General features: G+C 37.8%; 1 protein-coding gene across 1 annotated transcript in view; it reads left to right on the top strand.

The window, feature by feature from the left end:
• ERP44 (endoplasmic reticulum protein 44) overlaps nucleotides 1-24625 on the top strand; it is a 114002-nt gene that overhangs the window by 1239 nt on the left and 88138 nt on the right. The gene's annotated exons all lie outside the window — the stretch shown is intronic.

Genomic DNA, 24625 nt, shown 5'->3' with positions numbered 1-24625 from the left:
GCTGTTATTATAATGTAATATTTGAAAATACCTTAATTGTAGTGGATTTTTAGAAATTCAAATTTAAACATTAAGAACTGCTTTCTTTACAATTTAAGAAACAATTTAGTGACGCATATGAAGTCACACAGCTAGTTACAGGCAGAGCTGGGATTAGAAACAGGTCTTTTGACTTGCAGTGCTTATTCCGCCATATCCCATTAAATGTTTAATATTTGTGTTTGAAATAGTTCTTTCTTTTCTTTTGTCACTTGGACCTTTTCAGAAAAAGCACTGTGAAAAACTAAATGGCATGTCAAAGTACTTTTGAGAACAAAAAGTTGTGTATAAACATTGTAATATTAAATGATAGAGTGTCTTATTGCCACTTCTTATAAGTATACAATAGTGAATGACTTCTGTATCGAGGAAAATATTCTGTATAGTGCTGTTTCTTGGTGATTTCATTATACACTGTGATACATTTTTCCTTCTAGAAGTGTTAGAATAATACCATTATTAGAGACCACTCTCTCCTTAAGAAGACTGGATACTAATCTTTTTCTTATCCACAAAATGGCCTGAGTTATGAATTGTGTGCACTTTTAGGAAATCAAAAAAATAGGGCAAAAATCTTAAGACATTGGAAAGAAAAGTTGAGACACTGAACAGGCAAGCTATATCAGATGCACTTTCCTCAAATGGTATGGTTTGGTTGTAAAGCTAAGTTATGAAGAAGAAATAATTTATTTTGGAATAACTCATGCTTTTTATAGAAAAACCTAATCTTGTTAAATATGAGTTTTTTCCCAAATAGAATCTAGATTTAACTAAAATCTAAGCATTTTGTATAATTATCTTTCTAAGCAAATGTAAAGGCATAAAAATCTGGAAAATATGTTAGAGAATACCTGTAGATATGAAAAGGCTGAAAAATAAAGCCCCAGAAAAGCTTTAAACTAGAATTACAAGTCAAACTAGATTTAATTGGAATACAGGGTTTACCTAGTTTTAATACTCATGCTAGTTAGCAAATATTTATAAAACATCTATCCTGTCTAATCACAACTTTGAGTTGCTTACTTAACTGGTAATTCTCTCCTACTGATGGAACCTACTTACACAGTATTCTCGCTAATAATTTGTCCTCTTTGTTCCCCGGTGTACTTTTTTCCTACTCCTCCAACTTTCTCTCTCAGACCTCAAGTTTATTCCTTCTTACATACAGATATAGAAAAGCCAAGTTCCCATTTAGCTGAGGTCATCATTTTTTCCTTAAATGGCCTCCTCTAAAAAGCTGTATATTCTCTTACTATGATAATTTTCTTCAGGCACTTTGTACCTCAACCCTAAAGAACTAGACCTGTTCAAATTTAGTGGTGTTCATATAAGATAACAGTTGAAACATAATCCCAAACTTCTGGAGGCAAGTAGCTGTCTTTTCCCTGATCTCAAAGCATTTTGGAATATATCACTCTGCCACAAAGCCTTTCTGGATGGGTAACTAAACACAAAAGCTCAATGTGATAACTTTTTTTCCTGAGCTTTTATATATATATATCTTTTATATATATATATTTATTTGCATCTATATAGATTTTTATTTACATATATTTAGATAGATAGATTTAATTAGCCCTTTTCTGCTTATCTTCCTATCTAAGGTGGGTTTATTCAGGGTTTTCCGCTGGAAAAATGATCAGTAAGGGGGATAGAAATCTTGCCTGTTTTTCCTGCATTGGTTGTGTACAAGTTTTGAAAAGGCGAGATAAGAGAAATAAGACTAAATTGGAAAGAAGTTGTCTTATGCACCCTAAGTAACCTCTTCTGTAGTTCAGATTTGTAGCACTCCAGTCCATTTGTTTTATTGAAGATGTGTTCTCATTAATCTCTTGATAAGTATGTTTATAGATCATAATTGTTACTAGTCGTAATTGTCCTGCACGTGAACACTTAAGGGTTTTGCCATTGTTGTTCTTGGTTTGTTCAATATGTATAGGAAGCCAAGAAAAGTTTGCTTAGTTTAGGTAGCTTTGTAAATTTGAGAGCTAAGTAAACATTTATTTAATTGTTACAAGTACCTTAAAAATAAGCACAGTAGAATTCAGAGATGTCAGTTTTATCCTTTAATGTTAATAATATATGCAGATTCCAGTCTTCAGGAAGAGTACTTTTGGAGGCATGCAGTTTGATTAATAACTAGGTGAGGTTTTATTTATTTTGTTGATTTAACTTGCCCTAGATCAATAGTTTACAAAGCCTGGCTGCTCATTAGAATCATCTGTGGCAGTTTTAATAAAATGATATCGGGGCCCTATACCAGGTCAGTTATATCTGTGGACCCCAGAAATTAGTTTAAAAATTTCCCAGGTGACATACTAAAGTATGTCCCTCTAAAAGGTAAGAATTAAACAAAACCACAATACCATTATCACATCTGGAAAAATTGACAAATTCCTTCATATCATCAAATATCTGGTCAGTGTTTGGGTTTTCCTGATTGTTTCCCTTTTTAAAAAAAAAAAACACAGCATTGTTCAAAGCAAGGGCTATATAAAGTCCATCTATTCCAATTGGTTCATATTTCGCTTATAAAACTTTTTAAATCCCTAGGTTGTCTCTCCATCTCATCGTTTTTCTTGTGATTTGTTTAGGAAACTGATCCTGTGTCCTGTAGCATTTGCCACATTCTGGGTATTGCTGATTGCATCCTTGTGGTGGGGTTTTATGTTTCTCTGTTCCTTGTGTTTCCTGTACATTTGTAATTCAATTTATGTGGTCCTAACCACCAGCTGCATATATATTGTTAGGTTCATTTGTTTCATTTATCTTTCAATTTTTAGTTTTAAAAAATTTACCTTTTATTTTATAATTACCTAAAGTCTCTTCCAAAACTAAATCTATAAAGCTAACTATATTTGGATAAGTCTAACTTGTTTGTCTCTTGTACTGTCTTATCTCCCTCCTAATAAAATAACACTTTTTCTTTTTTTTGTTGTTGAGGCAGAGTCTAGCTCTGTCACCCAGGCTAGAGTGCAGTGGAGTGATCACAGCTCACTGCAGCCTCAACCTCTGAGGCTGAAGCAATCCTTTCACCTCAGCCTCCTGAGTAGCTGGGACTCTGGGACTACAGGTGTGTGCTACCACACCTGGCTAATTTTTTTTAGTTTTTGTAGAGACAAGGATCTCACTATATTACCCAGGCTGGTCTTGAACTCCTGGCTCAACTGATCCGCCTGCCTTCCAAAGTGCTGGGATTGTAGGAATGAGCCACTGTGCCAGACCTAGGAAAATTTTTATTTTTTATTTTTATTTTTTGAGTTGGAGTCTCATTGTGTTACCCAGGCTGCAGTGCAGTGGCGCCATCTTGACTCATTGCAACCTCTGTCTCCTGGGTTCAAGTGATTCTCCTGCCTCAGCCTCCCCAGTAGCTGGGATTACAGGCGCCTGCCACTGTGCCTGGCTAATTTTTATATTTTTAGTAGAAATGGGGTTTCACCATGTTGGCCAGGCTGGTCTCAAACTCCTGACCTGAGGTGATCTGCCCGCCTTGGCCTCCCAAAGTGCTGGGATTACAGGCATGAGCCACCACGCCTGGCCTGAAATACTTTTTAAAGAACTTTTTCAATTTTATGTTCCTTTCTTCCTTTTTTTTTTTTTTTAAATGTACAAGCTATTTGTATTTATTTTGGCATATATTTGTTTCTCCCTCCACTTGGATTAAATTGTAGCTTATTAGTCACACTTTTCCCCCACCTTTTTTTTAACTTAAAATTTTATTCTAGAGGTGGGGATAGAAATTTTGCCTATTTTTAACTGCTTATGCTTCACTGGATAGATACCAATTCACTGTTGTTACCATTCTTTTGCTGTTACAAATAGCTCTGCAAACAATAGCTTATGCCTACATAATTTTGATAGTGTATCTTTGAGATAGATTTCTGTACTTGAAGTTGCTAGGACAAAAGGTAAATGTATATGTAGCTTTGTAGGTATTGCTATATATTTGAAATTACTCTCTGTATAGGGGTTGTGCCATTTTATGAGCTCACCAACAATGTAATAGTTTCCCTGTAGCCTTGATTAAAAAGGTATAGCGTCAAATTATTGGGTATTTGTCAGTCTGATGGGTGAGAAATGGTATCTCAATGTATTTTAATTTGCCTGTCTTTAATATGAGTGTGATCAAGCTTCTTAGGTGTAAAAGTCATTTGCATTTCTTTTTGTGTGAACTGTCTTCCTGTCTAGCCTGGTTTTCTGTAGAATTGTTGGTCTTCTAGTTCTAGACTATACAGACACAGACGCACACGGAGTTCTTTTTTTTTCCCCCACAGACAGGGTCTTGCTGTGTAGCCCAGGCTGGAGTGCCGTGGCCTGATCTTGGCTCACTATAGCCTCAACCTCCCAGGTCACGTGATGCTCCCACCTTAGCCTCCCAAGTAGCTGGGACTACAGGCACAAGCCACCACACCCAGCTAATTTTTGTATTTTTAGTAGAGATGGGCTTTTGCCATGTTGCCCAGGCTGGTCTCGAACTCCTGGGCTCAAGCGATCCACCCGCTGTGGCCTCCCGAAGTTCTGGTATTACAGGCCTGAGCCACTGTGCCCAGCCCACAGAGTTCTTAACCCTTTATATCCTTAGTTGATTCTATGATGATGCTCACAGGGTTGAGAAGCACTGGAATATACAACCATATGTGAATTCAGTCATATGTCTGATAGGTTAAAATTTGTAGAAACCCTTGGAGATGTTTAATTGCTTACAGTTATTGAAAACTTTTTCTAAACTGTATGCTGTGATTTTTAATAGCGTTATAGAAGCTCAACCTTTAAATACACTGTAGCTTACTTCATTATTTGTTAAGACATTTTGGTTACTGGTTATTTCCAGTTTTTCACAGTTATAAAAAATGTACAAAAGGTATGCATACAATGATGTTCACTGCAAATGTTCAGATACATCCTCAGGATACTTTTCTAGAGTTGTATTTTTTGGGTTATATGGTATGTCTTATATTTAGAATTTCTGATATGTTGTACTAAATTGCCCTACTGAAAATTTGTACCAATGTGTATTCCTAACAGTGTGTGACTATGCCCACTTCCTCACACTCTCATCAATAGTGGGTGTTTTTGTAATCTGTGCCAATTTACTAGACCAAAAATGGTATCACAGTTTAAATTTACATTTCTTTGATTACAACCAAAGTTGAATTTTTTTCATATTTACTGATAATTTGTTTTTTTGTGTGCATGTTTGTATTATGGGTTCTTGTTATGTGTCTTCTTTTCAAAAAATGACTTACTCTTCTTCTAGTAATTCAGAATAAATGTACTCACAAGATAGAGTTTATGAACAGTGGAAGGTATTATTCTTTTGTCTCTTCATTAGTCTCCATTTAAGAGGCAGTGTAATGCAAAAGTAGATGTCATGGCATCTATATAAGTTCCAACTCTTCCATTTACTTAACCATCATAACCTTGGTTAAATTACTTATTTTTCTTGTCTATAAGGTAAGCACATGGATTTGATGATTCAGTGATTCTTTGTGTAGTCTATCTTATTTTCAAGATAGACTACAAAAGGGTATTCCTTTAGCTCCTACTGATTATAGACTTATTATTTGATTGGATAGTTCCTTTAAAAATCTGCTAGGTTGTCAGCATGTTGCAAGTGTGTATGGGGCGTGCTTAGCATGCTTTTGTCACAGCTTTTCTGATGTTGACTCTTGCTGTACTCTATTTCTTCTAACCAATGGAGTGATTAAAAACAGTTTGACTTTTTGCAACATTTATTGATTTTTAGCCTAACTTTGATTCCATAGAGAGGAACTCATCTATGGCCCAGGCTGCAGAAACTTAATCTGTATCTTTGTTATTATTTTCCTTTTCTGCCTATCATTTGAAAGTCTATTTGCAATCTGCTATGGAGGAGAAAAAGGTCATTGAGATGCATATCATGCTTTCAAGAAATTAGTAATTCAGATGAGGAGAGAAGATATATGTGTAAATAATTAGAATACCAAAAGGAAAGTAATGGATGCCAAAGGTGTTTGTAGAAGTGGGTTATAGATCCTGCTACTCAAAAGTGTAGTTGTGAACCCAGGCATCAGCATCATATGAGACCTTTTAGATCACCTCACCTCAGGCCTACTGAATCAGAACCTGCACTTTAAGAACTTATACCCAGATGATTCATATGCACATAAAAGTTTGAGAAGTACTGCCATGGATGTTTGGAAGAAACAAATTATTTCTCAATGGAGGAATCGGAGTAGTCTTGGAAAAAGATGAATTTGAATATTGCCTTGACTAGTTAAATGTATCAACTTATTTTCAGTCCTGAATGGAATGAAGAAAAAGGGCTGTGCCTCTCAATAACATAGTAAATCGTTTCTATCAATTGAATACTTGTTTTTTATTGTTTTATTTTTAAGAAATATTGTTGTCTGGTTGGCTGACGTGGCCAAATGTCAGAATTGGCCCTAAAGAAACTGGCAAACCCTTTGGCCAACTTCATTAAAACAGTTTGTTATCAACTTAGCAAAAATAAAAATTATGATCTTTAGTGGATTCTAACTAGCCTTCAGATTAGTCCATTCAAGAGGGGAGAGGAATAGAATGCCACTTCGGAGAAGTCCCTTCTGTAATGCTGTGAGTCTTGGTTCTGTCCATGCAAAGACTGAAATCAAATTCTAACTGCTTTGGGAATCCTTGGTGATATTGTGGTCACCACATTCATCTCTGCAATTTCTACAAACCTGAGATTTCATCATTATGTTGAACTTTGAGCATTATATTGGACTCTAATTTTAAGTCACCTGAATTTGTAGACACGAACATTGCTAATATAGTAGAGAAAAGCAACAAAAAAGCAGAAGAAACCCATCTCAGAAAAACATTCTAGTAGTATTTGAGCTAAAGAAAACCATAGGCTGAATAGTAGAATGCCAATACTTTTTCCATTTCTTCCTTATTATAGTCTAGTAGTGGGACCTTTGGTGAATGGATTTAAGAGATTTTAGAAAAAGGTTGTTAGGTCATGTTTGACATCCTTCTGGGAAAAATAAATTTTTAAAAATAAAAAAAAAGAGGTCATTAGGAATATGGATTCTGAATGCATCTACAAAATAAAATGTTAGAGTTAAAATTTCTTGTCCTATAGACAGTATGCACTCATATTTACAAGCCTGCTGTTTAGCTGTTTTGTTGTATTTTTTTTTTTTTGAAACAGAGTCTCACTCTGTTGCCCAGGCTGGAATGCAATGGCGTGATCTCGGCTCACTGCAGCCTCCACCTCCTGGGTTCTAGTGATTCTCCTGCCTCAGCCTCTAAGGTAGCTGGGATTACAGGTGCCTGCCACCATGCCCGGCTAATTTTTGTGTTTTTAGTAGAGACGGGGTTTCACCATGTTGGCCAGGCTGGTCTCAAACTCCTGACCTCAGGTGATCCACCTACCTCAGCCTCCCAAAGTGTTAGGTTTACAGGCGTGAGCCACTGCACCAGGCCTGTTTTTCTGTATTTGAAGTTTTAAATAATGTAGGGGGAAATGCCAGCTTTTAAAAATTACCAACACATCATTGAAGTCTATCTCTTTGCTTACAGAACAACTGCAAGTGTAAGATAATGTATTGTCATTTGGCGTTACCTTGAGAGAAGAAACCTGCACATCTTCAGTTCCTTTGACTTATTACTAGAGTTCTGGCCCAAGTACAGTAAAATGTCAGCTAGCCAGTGATAAGCTTACACTTCTGTAGTGATTTTACCTCTGAAAGGGCTGAGAATAAAGAATAGCTACTTTTTTTTTTTTTGCTAGTCAAAATGATTTCTTAGGAAACAGCTACTCAAATGGACTCATTCCTCAAACTTTCTAAATAGCAGGAATTTTTACTGTAGGAGTGGATATTATTTCCTCACAGGAAGTCTTGTAGTGGGCTAACAACAAAAGTATTACAATGTTGTAAAATACTTAGTTCTTTGTTAGTTTAACCTTTGAATGAAATGAACAGTTTCAGAGACCCTAATTTTGCTTTAGAGTTACAGTAGTCCCCTCTTATCCACAGGAGATAATGTTCCAAGATGCTCAGTGTCTGTCTGAAATTGTGGATTATACTGAACCCTATATATACTATGTTTTTTCTTATACATACATAGCTATGATAAAGTTTCCTTTATAAATTAGGCACAGTAAGAGATCAACAATAGTAACTAATAATAAAATATACTGTTCACAGTTTCTTTATAGAAGATTTATTCTTAATCTAGATCTTAGCCACCTCAGCATATGATTTATTTTCTTTCCATATAAAGTCAAGAGCTTTCATCTTTTCACTTAAGGAAGCGCTTTATGGCTTCTCTTTGGTATGTCTTTTTTTTTTTTTTTTTTTTTTGAGATGGAGTCTCACTCTGTCACCCAGGCTGGAGTGCAGTGGCGTGATATTGGTTCACTGCAACCTCTGCCTCCTGGGTTCAAGCGATTCTTCTGCCTCAGCCTCCCGAGTAGCTGGGATTACAGGCACCCGCCACTACACCCAGCTAATTTTTGTATTTTTAGTAGCGTTGGGGTTTTGCCATGCTGGCTTGGCTGGTCTCGAACTCCTGACCTAAGGTGATTCACCTGCCTCGGCCTCCCAAAGTGCTGGGATTGCAGGCATGAGCCACCACGCCTGGCCTCTCTTTGGCATATCTTAATTGCCAGCATCACTACTCTTGCACTTTGGAGCCATTATTAAGTAAAGTAAGGGTTTCTTGAACACAAGTACTGTGATTCCAATACCACTACAGTTGATAAGGGGTGGGTTGTGTCTACAGTGAGGATATGCTGGACAAAAGGATGATTCACATCCCACCTAATTTGAAGCAAGATGGTATGAGATTTCATCACACTACTTAGAACTGCATGCAATTTAAAACTTACAAAGTGTTTATTTCTGGAATTTTCCATTTAATGTTTTCAGATCATGGTTGGATAAAGGGGACTAATATAAAGACTGCTACATTTTTAAAGCATGTATTCTTATTTGTTTCAGAAATCATCCAGTTTGTTTATTTGTACCTGTACTCTGGTTTTAGGATGTCTTCTGGAAGATTCGAAGTATTTGTTTCCCTTAATGATCACTTGAATGTATATAGACTAAAGAGAAAACCTTTAGAAGAATGTTTAGTTTAGGGATCAGAGATTTGGGCCCAAATCTTGGATCTGCTACTCACCACCCTTCTTTCTTCTTAACATCTCTATTTTCCTATTAACTTCTGAGGAATAATACTGGTATTATGTCTGACTCCTAAGTGGTGGTGTTATTCCATGCTACTATTATGATTTTATGAAACAAAAAGTGGTGAAAGGTATCCCCTTTTCTCATTCTTAGATCTCAGTTTCTTGTATAATGCCTTATTATAGAGTAAGTGCTTAATAACAATTTAAGTACTGTGGAAAAAGAAAAGGTAGGGCTTACGTGAGGAGGATCAGGAGTGTATTAGGGGAGTTGTAGTTTGTAAGCATCACTGGACAGGTGAGCCTTGAAGCAAGTGAGGGAGTTAGTCATTTGGATTTCCTGGAGGAAGAGCCTTCCAGGCAGGGCCATTAGTCAGTGCAAAGCCCCTAATGTGGGAGTGTCCCAGGCATATTCAAGAAATAGCAAGGAGAGCAACGTGATTGTCATATAGTGAATAAGATACAGCATATTCGAAGATGAAGTCATTTAGCTAAAACATATTTTGCAAAAGTGTACTTACCCTTACTATGTATGTTGTTTACTGATAATTGTTTTTCTTTTTCTCTTCTGTGCTTTATTTTATTTTTTAAAAATTGCTGATCTGACTCAGTAGGGAAGAACTTCCTAACTGGGTGGCTGATATTATTGATCTCTTCAGCCTTGCCCCATTTGCCTCTGTTGGGAGTAGCCTTGGTTGTTTTGATTCTCTCTCTGTTACAGGAGGGGTCCCAACTTGCAGTGTGAAAAATACTGTTGTAGTAACTTAAAATGTTAAACCAAAAGATTTCCTGACGTGTTTTTTGATTCCCGAAAGTGATAACACTTTCGTGGTACAGAAAAGCATAATGAAGAAAATAATGCATACACTAACCACTGATAACATTTTAGTGTATTTCCTTTCAGTTTTGTTCTGTGCATATGTGTATGGATTTTTAATAGTAATGTGTATATTTTGAACAATGTAAGATTGGGCTCTTTTTGTTTAATCCTGATGTAGAGTGGTAGACTCCTGGTTCATAGAAATATAGAAAGAAAAGATACCACATGCGTAGATGTATTCTACCACTTGGAAATAACTCCTAGCTTGACCACGTAACTTCAAAAAGTTATTTAACCTTTCTGAGTTTCCATTTTGTCACATATCAGATAGAGATAAAGACCTCTCCTGCTTAGTTCTGGGGTAACTAATGAGACTGAATGTGTCTTTAGTGCATTATAAGAACCTAAACTCTCCTGGTTTTTGCCACATAATAGGTGCTCAATAAATGTTAAGATGAGGGACTGAGTGAATGAGTGAATGACTACATAGATATCCTTTTTTTGAAACTTTCAAGTTGTCTGTCCAAGGGTATTAAAATTGTGTGCACTGATGTAATGAGTTCACATGACCAGCTTCCGGCCCCTGTGGTCTGTGGTCTTCTTATCCTAATAATTACATTGTCATTATGCCAACAAAAACAGCTTAAAGGTGTGACTGTTAAGTGAATAAGTTATCAGCTTAGCTCTGTTTTATAACTGTATTTTAATTAGTGTTATACATAAATTTGCTATATTATTTTGAAAAAAGCTTATGGAGGGAGTTGTGTTTTGTTGTATAGTCCATTGGTTTTAGAATTAAAGGAGATCAGGGTTTGAATTCTGTTCTGCCATTAATTTGGACACATCACTTAGCTTATTTGAATCTTATTCATTTAATAAATATTCTTCCTTTTACTGTATGCCAGAGACTGCAAAGTTTTTTTTTCATTTATAAAATAGGGATAATGTAATTCCTACTTCACGTTCAGAGTTTCTATGATGATTTAAAGAGATAATATACATGTTTGTAAACTGTTAATAGAAGATACTGTTAGATTAAAATATTTGTGGATGCTTCAAACGTATGTTTGTTGTGTGGATTCTTTCCCCAGAAGGCTAGGTGTGCAATGTATTTCCCTTTCAGGGAGAGTTGATCAATTATGGAAGTAGTTGTATGGTCTGGATTTCTGGGGTAACTGAGAGTACTAGAAGGTAGAGTGACTTTAAAGCTGGAAAGACCTGCTTCATTCCTAGATCTCTCTCTTTTTAGCCGTTGTGATAGTAGGCAAATTTCTTTATCTTTTTGAGTATCAGTTTTTCTAAAAGTGGGAATAATAATTCTGCAAGATTGTGAGATTGAGATATAATGTATGTAAAGGACATTGTATGATGTCTGGCATGTAGGAGATACTTGTTTGTAAAGTAATAGTAGAGAAGGAAACGTTGTTAAGTGAATGGAGTCGTTGTGAAATGGAGAAAGCACCTTAGAAAAGGGTAGTGCTTATGCTGACCATCCTTCTGTGATTGTTATCTTTTGACCCTCTGAAATGAGTAAATGGGTGAGGCTTTTAATTTTAAAAGTCAAGTCTAGATATTAGTGGTTTCTTAAAGTATTTGTTAACTTGTCTCTTTCCTTTGGTAAGTTATGACGTAGCCTTATCAAAATAGTGACAACTATAATTATGATTGATAGAAATAAAAATCTAACTTGATATGCATTTCAGCTTTTAATACAAAAGCAAATAAATTCTTATAAGTGGTATAAATGAAAGTGAGGAAACATGCGTTATGCCCTGCTGTTTGAAAGGTATCATTTGCACTACATAGAAAAACATCGTTTCTATTACCTTGAACATTCAAAATCATTCAAAAAAGATTATCTCTGACTGTTGTAATTGACTAGGTATATGGAAAATAATGACGAATCCTTAGAAAAATATAATCTTTCTCTAGTTGAATTTAGTAAGGAAAGAGTAGATTATACTGCAGAAATTAATGAGTAATTTCTCATTACTGAAAATATGAAAAAATAAAAATTCTGTTTAAGTGTGGAAGATTTTTTGTTTTGTTTTTGAGACAGAGTTTCCCTCTTGTTGCCCAGGCTAGAGTGCAATGGCGTGATCTCGGCTCACTGCAACTTCTGCCTCCCAGGTTCAAGCAGTTCTTCTACCTCAGCCTCCCAAGTAGCTGAGATTACAGGCATGTGCCACCATGTCCAGCTAATTTTGTATTTTTAGTAGAGACGAGGTTTCACCATGTTGGCCAGGCTGGTCTCGAACTCCTGATCTCAGGTGATCCACCTGCCTCGGCCTCCCAAAGTGCTGGGATTACAAGCGTGAGCCACTGTACCCAGTCAGTGTGGAAGATTTCAAATTGCTAGTTATGCAGTTTCATTTGCTCCTGTAAGCTTAACTTACATACACCATAGTTACCATAATTCTATGGTCTGGAATATTGCTTCCATTAGGGTATAGTTTTTTTACACAAAAGCATATGTAATATTTACTACTTTTGGCCCTTAAGCTAAATCTGTGTATAGACTTGATAAAACTGGGGATTTAACAAATCTATTTAAGTTTAGATACTATAATGAAAGTATTTGGTGAGAACCTGTTGGCAGATGAGATTGAGTATGATGGATATTTTAATTTGGGATCAAGAAAAGTTCATTATATGGTCTTGCTTTTCTGATCTCATTAATAGTTACACATATACCTACCATTGGAAAAATGGAGAGTTGGTTAAAAGAGGAGGGTAAATTGTATTTTCCATTCTACAACGATAAGTAAAATTATAAAGACTTCCTTGGTACACACTAGTTATTGTCTTGAATAAAAAAGTGCTTTAAAATATATAATAACCGAGCCCTCAGTAAATTTTAATAGCTTTTAATTCTGAGAAGTATCCAATATCCTGCAGCAAAATAATCAGAGGGTTCTGTTTTTCTTCTTCATTTGTACCATGAGGCAAGATAAGCCACCTGGCTAGTATGACTGAAGTAGTTAATTGAGGTAAGGCTGTCGTGTTTGTTGCCTTAGCTTTTTGTGGTTGATGCCTTTCTTAGCTTACTTTATTTGGGGAATATCCCTTTCTACAGTAGTATCTAGTGTCTCTGGATTATCTTTAGTTCTTACTTCTAATGCAAAACGGATTGTAGTATTTAAGGAAATAAGCAGGGAGCTTTATCCATAGTTCCGTATAATATGATTTTCTAAGAGTCTGTCACTTATTTTTGAATATTACTTTGAAGTATTAGTTAATAAATATTCTGGAATGTTGTAAAAATAGGATAAAAGATGTGTTCTTAGTATCTTTAAATGCACTTTTATTCAGGTTTAAATGGTTTTCAGTTTAAAGAAGCAACAAGGGTGTCTTCAGGGCACAATTTCTTTTAAGAGAAATATGGACTCTTGTATTATTATCAGTTTATTAACCCATTGTCAGGTAATGAGGTAATTCATATCAGTCAGATATTTTAGATAATTAAAACCAATACCATTAAAGCAAAACAAATTTGGTTGGAAATCATTTAAAAGTATACACAGTCATCCTCTTTATGTTTAGGTTCTGAAATGGTGTTTGTTAATGCCCTTGTGCATGAGTCCAGAGTGGCATATCGTACAAGGGATGGCTAATTTTATCTGTTGGTGACAGGCAGAGTCAGTGTGGTTTTGCTTGATTTGCATCTGTGAAAACTTTTAAGTTTGTAGTTAGAAAGATTATAAATAGAAAAGCCTGTTGTCTGACATACTGGAGGCTATCATACATGATTTAACTTTTTTTAAGTGACTGTGATGTATTCCCTAGGTTGGAGTAGCTTCCTAATTACAAATTATAATATCCTTTGGTAAGTCTTCTACTGTAAGACTCTTAGAGCATTTCCTACTGTTAACCACCTCATTCTTCCCTGTTAGGCTGTTTTCTCTGGTTCTTTTATGCTCCAGTAGTTCCATCTGTCTGTCTTTCCCTCTGTATCTGACTGTTTTCTCTTGCTTTTTCACTGGGTACAAAAGGGAAAAATATCTACATTTAAGGGACAGAAGACCATAAGGAGATAAATGTAGATACTCTCTAATGTACTATCTTAGAGCTTTTCTCCCGTCCTATTGCATCTTGATATCCAGTCATTTTAATTCATATCCACTATTCAGTTTCACTATTGCATCTCTATAGATCAGAGAAGCTGGGAGCCTGTTAGTGCTTTTATTAGTGCCTTGGGCAGTGTTACTTTCTTGGTGCATTAGTCCTGGGTGTAAAAGGTAGTCAAACACAATCTCCAAATTTCCCATGCTAATTGGTAGAAGGTATCTCATCTTCTGACAGCTATTTTCCCATTGACTGGAGCAAGGCATGTACTAGTGAAATTGAAGTAGATCTGTGACTGCACAGAAATTCTTTTCTCTCATATAGTCTTCCCTTTCAGTTCTCAGTCACCTAGGTTTGAAGTCTTACACTTTTTGACTCATTGTACTTTCAGCCCTTCTCATGGCTTTTTATTTTTTGCTATAGCTGATATCAACCCCCCTATCTGGCTTTCAGTTGTCTATTTTATATACACCTTGCTTTTTTCCTTTAATAATGTATTTTGGAGGTCTTTCCATTAGTACGTAGAGAATGTCCTTATTTTTATTTTCATAGTGGCTTAGAATTCCATTGTATTGATGCATTGTAATTTATCCACTATCTAGTTGATGAATATTGAGGTTGTTTCCAATCTTTTGCTATTACAAATAATATTACAGTGAATAGCATTATATGTTCATTATCTTTGTTCACCTTTTTTTTTTATTGGGGTGTTGTCTTTTCCTTACCCGTTTCCAGAGCTTTTTATAATTTAGGGAAATTCTTTTTATGTTTTCTCAGTTTCTTTTCTCTTTCTTTTGTTTATTCATTCTTTCTATTATTTGTTATGTGGCTTTTTTGTATAATAAGTGTGCTTGTGTTTGTGGTTTCACCAATCTTTTGTGGCTTTGGGTTATGATTCATAATTAGAAATGCCTTCTCCATTCCAAGATTTGAAAGTAATTCTCATGTATTTTCTTTGGCTACTTTTGTGGTTTCATTGGAAATATGTAAATCTTTAGATTTATTTGAAATATATTCTCATGAGGATTTAGAGCATGCTTTTTAATATACAGTTAACCCCTTGAACAACATAGGTTTGAACTGCACGGATCCACTTATATGTGGATTTTTTTTTTTTTTCCTACAGTAGGCCCTCCATACCTGGCAAGTTTCGCGTCCACAACCAAATGCAGATCTAAAATACTGTATTCATAGAATGCGAAGCCTGAGGATATGGAGGACCAACTTTTTGTATCTATGGGTTCCACAGGGCTAATTGTGGGTCTTGAGCATGGATGGATTTTGGTGGAGTGTCCTGGTACCAATCTCCTGTAGGTACCCAGGGACGACTGTATATGTTTTTTCAGGTGGCTGCCTGTTGTTTCAAACCAGTTTATTGAAGTGCCTGTCTTTTCTCTCTGACTTGAGGTGTATAGCATCTCTTTATTTGGGGTTATTAGTGGACTTTATCTTCAGTTCCTTTTTTCTGCATATATATATATATATATAATTTTTTATATTTCACTTTAAGTTCTGGGATACATGTGCTGAATGTGCAGGTTTGTTACATAGGTATACGTGTGCCATGGTGATTTTCTGCTTATATTTTAGAATGGGCTTTTTTGGTTTGAAAAAACATTTTGATATTTTATTCATTACATTGCATGTATATTTTAACTGAGGGAGGCTTGACTGCTCTGTGATGTTTCCTGTTCATGAAGATGGTATATATTTCCACAAGCTCAAGTGTCCTTTTATGTCCTTTGGGATAATTTAAAAGTTTTTTTGTTTTTACATTTTTTTGTTTATTCCTAGATATTTGGTTCCTTTTTTGTTGCATTATAAATAGGCTTTTTTCCTCTTCCATTATATACTCTAATTGTTTTGTGTGTGTGTATGTTATTAATTTTGTATATTAATCTTATACTCTAATATCTTATACAGTCTCTGTTTGTGGTATTATTTTAGTTAATTTTTTTTTGGTTGTCATGTATTCAGTTATGTGATTTGCAGTGAGTGGCAATTTTATCTCCTCCTTTCTCATTTTTATACCTACAACGTTTTTCCTAATTGCTTTGTCTTGTACTTCCAAAAATGTTAAATGAATGTTAAATAATAGTGTTCTTAATGACATTCCTGTCTTGTTGTAAATTTAGTAATAATGCCTTTATTATTTCCCCAACAGACATGATTTTGGCTTTGGGCTGAGACAGATATATATTTTTTATGTTAAGTGACTAGCATTTTAAATCAGGAATGCTGTTGGACTTTGTCAAATACCTTTTTAGCATCTACTGAGATGATTATATCAGATTTAACATTAATAAATCTCACTTAGGTCATTTTTATTAAAATGTTTTTTATTTTAATTTTAAACAAAACAAAATTTTAAACATGAAATTTATTTATTTTTTTTACTTGATCTGTCATTGAAATGAGAGAAGTAAATTAAAATTTATGTTACAGATTCATTTCTCTTTCTACTTGTATCTCCCATAATTTCTGCTTTACAGATGTTGCTGCTGTGCTATTTCGCATATAGATGTTTACAACTGTTACACTGTCATTGTAAATTGTGCTGTTAGCTTTTGAAAGAGCCCTTTTCTTTTTGTCTTATTAAATGCTTTTTGACCCCATTCCACTTTGTTTAGTAACTAAAGATGGGTATCCCCCAGCTTTTCCATTATTTGCATTTGCTAGTATTATTTTATTTATTTTTTAATTTCCAACCTTTTGGAATTACTTTCTTTTATAGGTATATCTCTTGTTTTCAGAATAGAGTTGGGTTTTACTTTGTGGCCTACTATGAAAACTTTTAATAGATCAGTTAAACCTTTTATAATTACTGATATAAATTCTTTTATAATTACTGATATAGATGTATTTAGTCTTGATTTTCATATTATTTTTTCAGTTTTTCTAAATATATTTTACTATGCAATCTAGGTTTTTTGTTTATTTTGAAAAGTAGTTCTTTTCATATATAGTAAGCTTTTTTCTTATATTGGTAATCACTATAATTAAATCTTTTATTCCTCAATGTGTGTCATTCTACATACTGGCAGGATATTCATCTTTATTAAGATGCTGTATTATGTTAGTTTCCTACACCCACGTTTGCAAGGCAACTCATTGGAGGATCAAGTCCATAGCTCTTTACAGTCTTGCCGCAACCTAACCTTCCATCTTTATCTTCCAATGAGGCACTACATGAACTTCCATAGCCAGGATTCACTACTCTCTTCATCCATAGAAACTACTCTGTTGATCCAACCCATACAGTGTTCCCTGCCTTTTTTGGCCCTCTCTGTAAATTTTTCTAGTATGCTTTCTATTGGCCTTACAGTATATGCATCATACATATTATGTACTTTTTATACTTGATCATGAAAATCTCCCTAAGTGAATTGTAGGCTCTTGTAGGACAGAATGTATCTTGAATTTCCTTCAGGCCTTAGCTGGTGCAGTGCTTTCATCTTCATAGGTTCTCATCTGAGGACTGCCATGAGCTTGTGGAAGAGTAGGTAGATATGTTCTTGATGAGCTGTATATAATAGAATTTTCATCAATTTGTAGAAGAGAAAGGTGAGCAGATGTTCAGTCCTAAAGGTGAGCAGATGTTCAGTCCTGTAAGGAAAACCTTCTAGCGGTTTTTACAATGGATTGGGTTTTCCTGTAAGCTCTCTGTCATAGCAAGTGTTCAATTGTAGGGTAAATGGCCATTCTGCCGGGGATGCTGTTAAGGAGAAGGAGAATTGAAAGGGAAAGAGTATTCTAAAAGTAGGTAAACTAGGGCTCGCTTCATCTTTGTAATTCTGAATACCTATGATTTTGACCTAAAAGCAGAAACCATAGAGGATTTATTTATTTAATATGGGGATTGAGGAATTGACAAGGATAATATGATAGGCAATTAAACAATAATACACTTACTTTATATGTAACTGAATAATCTTTGAAGTTTATGATTCTGTTGTTTTTTTTTTTTTAAAAGACAGCACTCACTCTGTCACCCAGGCTAGAGTGCAGTGCTGCAGTCATAGTACACTGTAACCTAGAACTCCTGGGCTCCAGTGATTTTCCTGCCTCAGCCTCCCAAGAAGCTAGGACTACAGGCATACACCACTACGCCCAGTTAATTTTTTATTTTTACAGTGAGAGAGGGGTTTGCCGTGCTGACTAGGCTGGTCTCTAACTCCTGGCCTCAAGATCCTCCTGCCTCTGCAGTGCTGGGATTATAGGCATGAGCCACTGCGCCTGGCCTGATTCTATTTTCCAGTGCTCTCTTTACATCTCATGATATAAACAAAATTAAAAATTATAATATATATTTTTATGGCTTTCACGTTTGATCATTTCTTAGACTACTGAAAGAGTCCTGTTAAGAAGAGGGTCAGCCAGGTGTGGTGGCAGTGAACAATATGTTTGTATTAGGGTTCTCTAGAAAAGCAGAACTAATAGCGTGTCTCTGTGTGTGTGTGTGTGTGTGTGTGTGTGTGTAAAGGGGAATTTATTAAGGAGCATTAACTCACACAATCACAGGGTCCCACAATAGGCTGTCTGCAAGCTGAGGAGCAAGGAGAGCCAGTCTGAGTGCCAAAGCTGAAGTACTTGGAGTCTGATGTTTGAGGACAGGAAGCATCCAGCACTGGAAAAGGATGTAGGCTGGGAAGCTAAACCAATCTAGCTTTTTCATGTTTTTCTGCCTGCTTTATGTCCTGGCCATGCTGGCAGCTGATTAGATGGTGCCCACCCAGATTAAGGGTGGGTCTGCCTTTCCTAGCCCAGTGACTCAGTTGTTAATCTCCTTTGGCAACACCCTCACAGACGTACCCAAGATTAATACTTTGCATCCTTCAAGCCAATCAAGTTGACACTCAGTGTTAACCATCACAAGTCCACCCCTTATCAACTTGAACCCATATATATCTCCTGAGATCATACATAATCTTTAAATAAAGACAATGATAAGGTCATAATTATGCCTAACATAATACAATTATCCTTCGCACAACCGGAAACACACCAATCCCCAACCCAAATACTACTACATAAAGTTAACAATACTTAAATGCTGATATGAAGTCAATAAATCTCATGTCACGTGATAAAGGAAGTAAAATGAAGATATTTTCTTTTCTTTTTTTGTTTTCTTTTTTTGTTTTTTGAGATGAAGTCTTGCTCTTGTCGCCCAGGCTGGAGTGCAATGGCGTGATCTTGGCTCACTGCAGCCTCCACTTCCTGGGTTCAAAGGATTCTCCTGCCTCAGCCTCCCAAGTAGCTGGGATTACAGGTGCCTGCTACCACGCCCAGCTAATTTTTGTATTTTTAGTAGAGACAGGGTTTCCCTATGTTGGCCAGGCTGGTCTCGAACTCCTGACCTCAGGCAATCCACCCGCCACTGCCTCCCAAAGTGCTGGGATTACAGGCGTGAGCTGCTGCACCCGGCCTTTTTTTTTTTTTTTTTTTTTTTTTGATAGAGTCTTGCTCTGTCACCCAGGCTGGAGTGCAGTGGCGCAATCTCAAGCTCACTGCAACCTCCACCTCCCAGGTTTGAGCCATTCTCCTGCCTCACCCTCCTGAGTAGCTGGGATTACAGTCGCCTGCCACCATGCCTGGCTAATTTTTATATTTTTGGTAGAGAGAGGGTTTCACCACGTTGGCCAGGCTGGTCTTGAACTCCTGACCTCAGATGATCTGCCCACCTCAGCCTCCCAAAGTACTGGGATTACAGGCATGAGCCACCGCGCCTGGCCTGAAGATATTTTCTTAGTACAAGTGTATACATGCACAAACATGTTTTTGACAAAAGGAGGAAATACTCATGACAATTATGGTCCTCATTTCTGCAACTGGCCACGTGGTCGTAACTGGTATTGATGACTGCCTTGTTCTACCCATTCTGTATTTCCTTTGCCTTCAGCAAGCACCTCTGCAGTTCGTGGTTTTTTTTCCTGGTGGTTGTGTTTTTTTTCCTGGTGGAGTGACCCAAACCTTCATTCCTGAAGTATCTGGGCCATTTGTAGTCCTGCCTGGATTGGGCTGTTGTGGTTAATCACAAGGCATAGTAATACTAAGATACGCCCTAACAGATCTCCTGTATTCCATGTATACTCTTCCTTACTTCTGTTATGGAGTAGTAGACTGATTGCATCTTCATAGTCTGGGTCAGTCACTCCAGCCAACACTGTACCTCCCTTCTTAGCCTGTTGGCTTAAAGGTAGGAGGAGCCCAAAGTGTCCAGCTGGCAACCTGAACTTCCAGTTTAATGGAATTGTTGTTGTGTCATTCCTCCCTCTGGAACTAAGACCTCTAGGCCAGCAGAACCTAATGTTGTGGGAACACGAAGCAAAAATTTTGCTAGTGGATCACTAGGGATGATGGTGAGTGGTGCCCCTTCCACCCCTTGATTCCTGGACTCATGAATCCTGGCTATGGGAGAAATAGTACCATATATTGGATGCTGTTTCAGAGCATACATGGCCTTCTGGAGAACTTTGCCCGAGCCCTGCAAAGTATTGTCACCTAGTTGGCGTTGTAATTGTGACTTCAAAAGGCCATTCCACCGTTCTGTCAATCCAGCTGCTTCAGGATGATGGAGAACATGGTAACACCAATGAATTTCATGAACATGAGTTCACTGCCACACTTCTTTAGTTGTAAAGTGAGCATCTTTGTCAGAGGCAATGCTGTGTAGAATACCCTGACAGTGGATAAGGCATTCCTTGAGTCCACGGATGGTAGTCTTGGCAGAAGCATTGTGTGCAGGATAGGCAAACTCATATCTGGAGTAAGTGTCTATTCCAGTGAGATAAACCTCTGCCCTTTCCATGATAGCAGAGGTCCAGTATAATCAACCTGCCACCAGGTAGCTGGCTGATCACCCTGAGGAAGGGTGCCTTATTGAGGGCTCAGTGTTGGTCTCTGCTGCTGGCAAACTGGGCACTCAGCAGTGGCCAAAGCCAGGTCAGCCTTGGTGAGTGGAAGTCCATGTTGCTGAGCCCATGTGTAACCTCCATCCCTGCCACCATGGCTACTTTGTTCATGGGGCCCATTGGACGATGACAGGGGTGGCTGGGGAAAGAGGCTTAGTGGTGTCCACAGAATGGATCATCCTATCCACTTGGTTATTAAAATCCTCCTCTGCCAAAGTCACCCGTTGGTGAGCACTCACATGGGATACAAATATCTTCACAATTTTTGACCACTCAGAGAAGTCCATCTACATACCTCTTCCCCCAGTTTCTTTGTCACCAATTTTCCAATCATGCTTTTTCCAAGTCACTGACCATCCAGCCAAACCATTGGCTACAGCCCATGAATCAGTATATAATCACATATCTGGCCATTTCTCCTTCCATGCAAAGTGCACAACCAGGTACACTGCTTGAAGTTTTGCCCACTGGGAAGATTTCCCTTCTCCACTGTCCTTTAGGGGTGTCCTAGAAAGGGGCTATGGTGCTGCAGCTGTCCACTTTTGGGTGGTGCCTGCATATCATGCAGAACCATCTGTGAACCAGGCTGTAGTCTTCTCTTCCTCTGTCAACTGATCATAGGGAACTCCCCATGAGGCCATTGGTGCAGATTGGGGAAGAGAAGGCAGGGTGGCAGGAGTGGAGACCATGGGCATTTGAGCCTCTTCCTCATGTAACTTATTTGTGCCTTCAGGACCTGCTTGAGCCCGATCGTGTATGTACCACTTCCATTTGTTGATGGAATGCTGCTGTGCATGACCCACTTTATGGCTAGATGGGTCAGAAAGCACCCAGTTCATGGTAGGCAGTTCAGGTCTCATGGTGACTTGAAGACCTATAGTCAAACGTTCAGTTTCCACCAAAGCTCAGTAACAGGCCAAGAGCTGTCTCTCAAAAGGGGAGTAGTTATCTGCAGAAGATGGCAGGGCCTTGCTCCAAAATCCTAGAGGCCTCCACTGTGATTCACCTATAGGGGCCTGACAAAGGCTCCAAACAGCATCCCTGTCTGCCACTGAGACCTCAAGCACCATTGGATCTGCTGGGTTATATGGCCCAAGTGGCAGAACAGCTTGCACAGCAGCCTGGACCTGTTGCAGAGCCGTCTTCTCTTCTTGACTCCACTCAAAACTGGCAGCCTTTTGAGTCACTCGATAAATGGGCCGGAGTAATACACCCAAAAGAGGAATATGTTGCCTCCAAAATCCAAATAGGCCCACTAGGTGTTGTGCCTGTTTCTTGGTTGTAGGAGGGGCCAAATGCAGCAACTTATCCTTTACCTTAGAAGGAATATCTCGACAGGCCCCACACCACTGGAACCCTAGAAATTTTACTGAGGTAGAACACCCCTGAATTTTAGTCGGATTTATTTCTCATCCTCTGGCATGCAAATGTCTCACCAATAAGTCCAGTGTGTCTGCTACTTCTTGCTCTCTGGATCCAGTTAACATAATGTCATCAATGTGATGGACCAATGTGATATCTTGTGGAAGTGAAAAGCAATCAGGGTCTCTCCGAATAAGATTATGACACGGAGCTGGAGAGTTGATATACTCCCAAGGTAGGACAGTAAAGGTATATTGCTGGCCTTGCCAGCTGAAGGCATATAGCTTCTGGTGGGCCTTATGGACAGGAATGGAGAAAAAAGCATTTGTCAAATCAATGGCTGCATACTGGGTACTGGGAGATGTGTTAATTTGTTCAAGTAATGAAACCACATCTGGTACAGCTGCTGCAGTTGGAGTTACCACTTGGTTAATCTTACGATAATCCTCTATCATTCTCCAAGATCCATCTGTCTTCTGCATAGGCCAGATAGAAGAGTCGAATGGGGATGTGCTGGGAATCACCACCCCTGCGTCTTTCAAGTCCTTGATGGTGACACTAATCTCTGCAGTCCCTCCAAGGATGCGATATTGTTTTTGACTTACCATTTTTCTAGGTAGAGGCAGCTCTAATGGCTTCCATTTGGCTTTTCCCACCATCATCGCCCTCACTCTACCAGTCAGGGAGCCAATGTGGGGGTTCTGCCAGCTGCTAAGTGTGTCTCTGCCAATTAGGCATTCTGGCACCTGGAAAATGACCACAGGATGAGTCTGGGGACCCACTGGACCCTTTGTAAGTCAGACCTGAGCTAAAAGTCCGTTAATTACCTGACCTCCATAAGCCTCTACTTTAACTGGAGGACCACGATGACATTTTGGATCCCCTGGAATCAACATCAGCTCAGATCCAGTGTCCAGTAGTCCCCAAAATGTCTGATCATTTCCCTTTCTCCAATGCACAGCTACCCTGGTAAAAGGCCAGAGGTCTCCTTGGGGAAGGATGGGAGAAAGATTCACTGCATAAATTGTTGGTAATGTAGTGGGGTCCTTCCTCAAGGGGACTCAGCCTCCCATTCATTCAAGGGGCTCTGGGTCTATAAACTGGCTGAAGTCTGGAAATTGATTGAGGGGCCATGATTCTCGGTTTGTAATTCAAATTAGTCTTTTGTCCATTCGACCTACAAGATTTTTCCTTATATAAATTAAGTAGGAATGCAGTAGGCTTCCTATCAGTTTCACTCCTAGGAACACCGTGATTAATTAGCCAATGCCAGAACTCTACATGAGTCAGACTCTTCTGAATAGTGTTATTCAGTGTGATAACCCAGCAGTCTTGAATGTTTTTGGCACCAGGCACTGGTTTTGTGGAAGACTGACGGGGGTGGGGAGGATAGTTTCAGGATGAAACTGTGGACTAGTACTGGTCTGCAGCCTTGGGTTTGGGGACTCCTGCGATAACCCACTTTGGACATTTGGCTCTAGTGAAATTTACCTTTTCAGAAAGATTAATCCCCAAAAGTCTTAGCTTTGTAATGATGGAGTGTGTTGAAAAGCATGGATCATGGCTTTTTAAGGGACTTCCAAAGGAGATTTTCTCTCCAAAATATTTTGAGCAGTATTGTTTGAATAAGTGTATAATATTCTTTAGAGCAGTATTTTTGGAACTGCAAACTGGGATACATTAATGGGTTGTATTGGGCTTACATTCAACATTAATTAAAAGGATAGGAATAGAAAATACTACTGCACATTGAATGTAGTAAGGATAGGTGGTTTTGAGAAACTTCTATTTGTGTTTCTGTTTCCTGGACTGCAGTGTAAAGTGTATTTCTTGCTGTGGATCATGGTCATAAAAAGTTTGAAAAGCCTCTGCTGTTAGGTGATAACACACATTTGGATATTAACTTCTTAGAGGTTAGTATATGTAGTCTCACCTATGTAGAATGTAATTGAACATTTCTGTTGCTGTGTATTTGTCAAAAATGTGAGAATGATTTCTTGTGAAACACTTTTTAGTCCAGTAATGATTTTAATGTTTATCTTCAATGGAAGACAAATTCCACTGAAAGAGGGCATCTCCGCATCTCTGCTGAATCTTAGGACATCAGAATCAAAAGTAGCCTTAGATTATTAGTTCAGCTTATTTATGGACAAATAGAACTCTGAGGTCAGGAGGTAGAGAAATGCATGCCTAAGGTTACACTGTGACCGGTAGAGCTGGTACCAAAACCTAGGTCTCTTGACTCCCAACTCATAGACTGCAGAAGGTCAA

Source organism: Pongo pygmaeus, chromosome 13, assembly GCF_028885625.2.
Source record: "Pongo pygmaeus isolate AG05252 chromosome 13, NHGRI_mPonPyg2-v2.0_pri, whole genome shotgun sequence".
Taxonomy (NCBI): Eukaryota; Metazoa; Chordata; class Mammalia; order Primates; family Hominidae; genus Pongo; species Pongo pygmaeus.
Note: the sequence above shows the minus strand (reverse complement) of the source record. Positions and strands in the feature narration are given on the sequence as shown.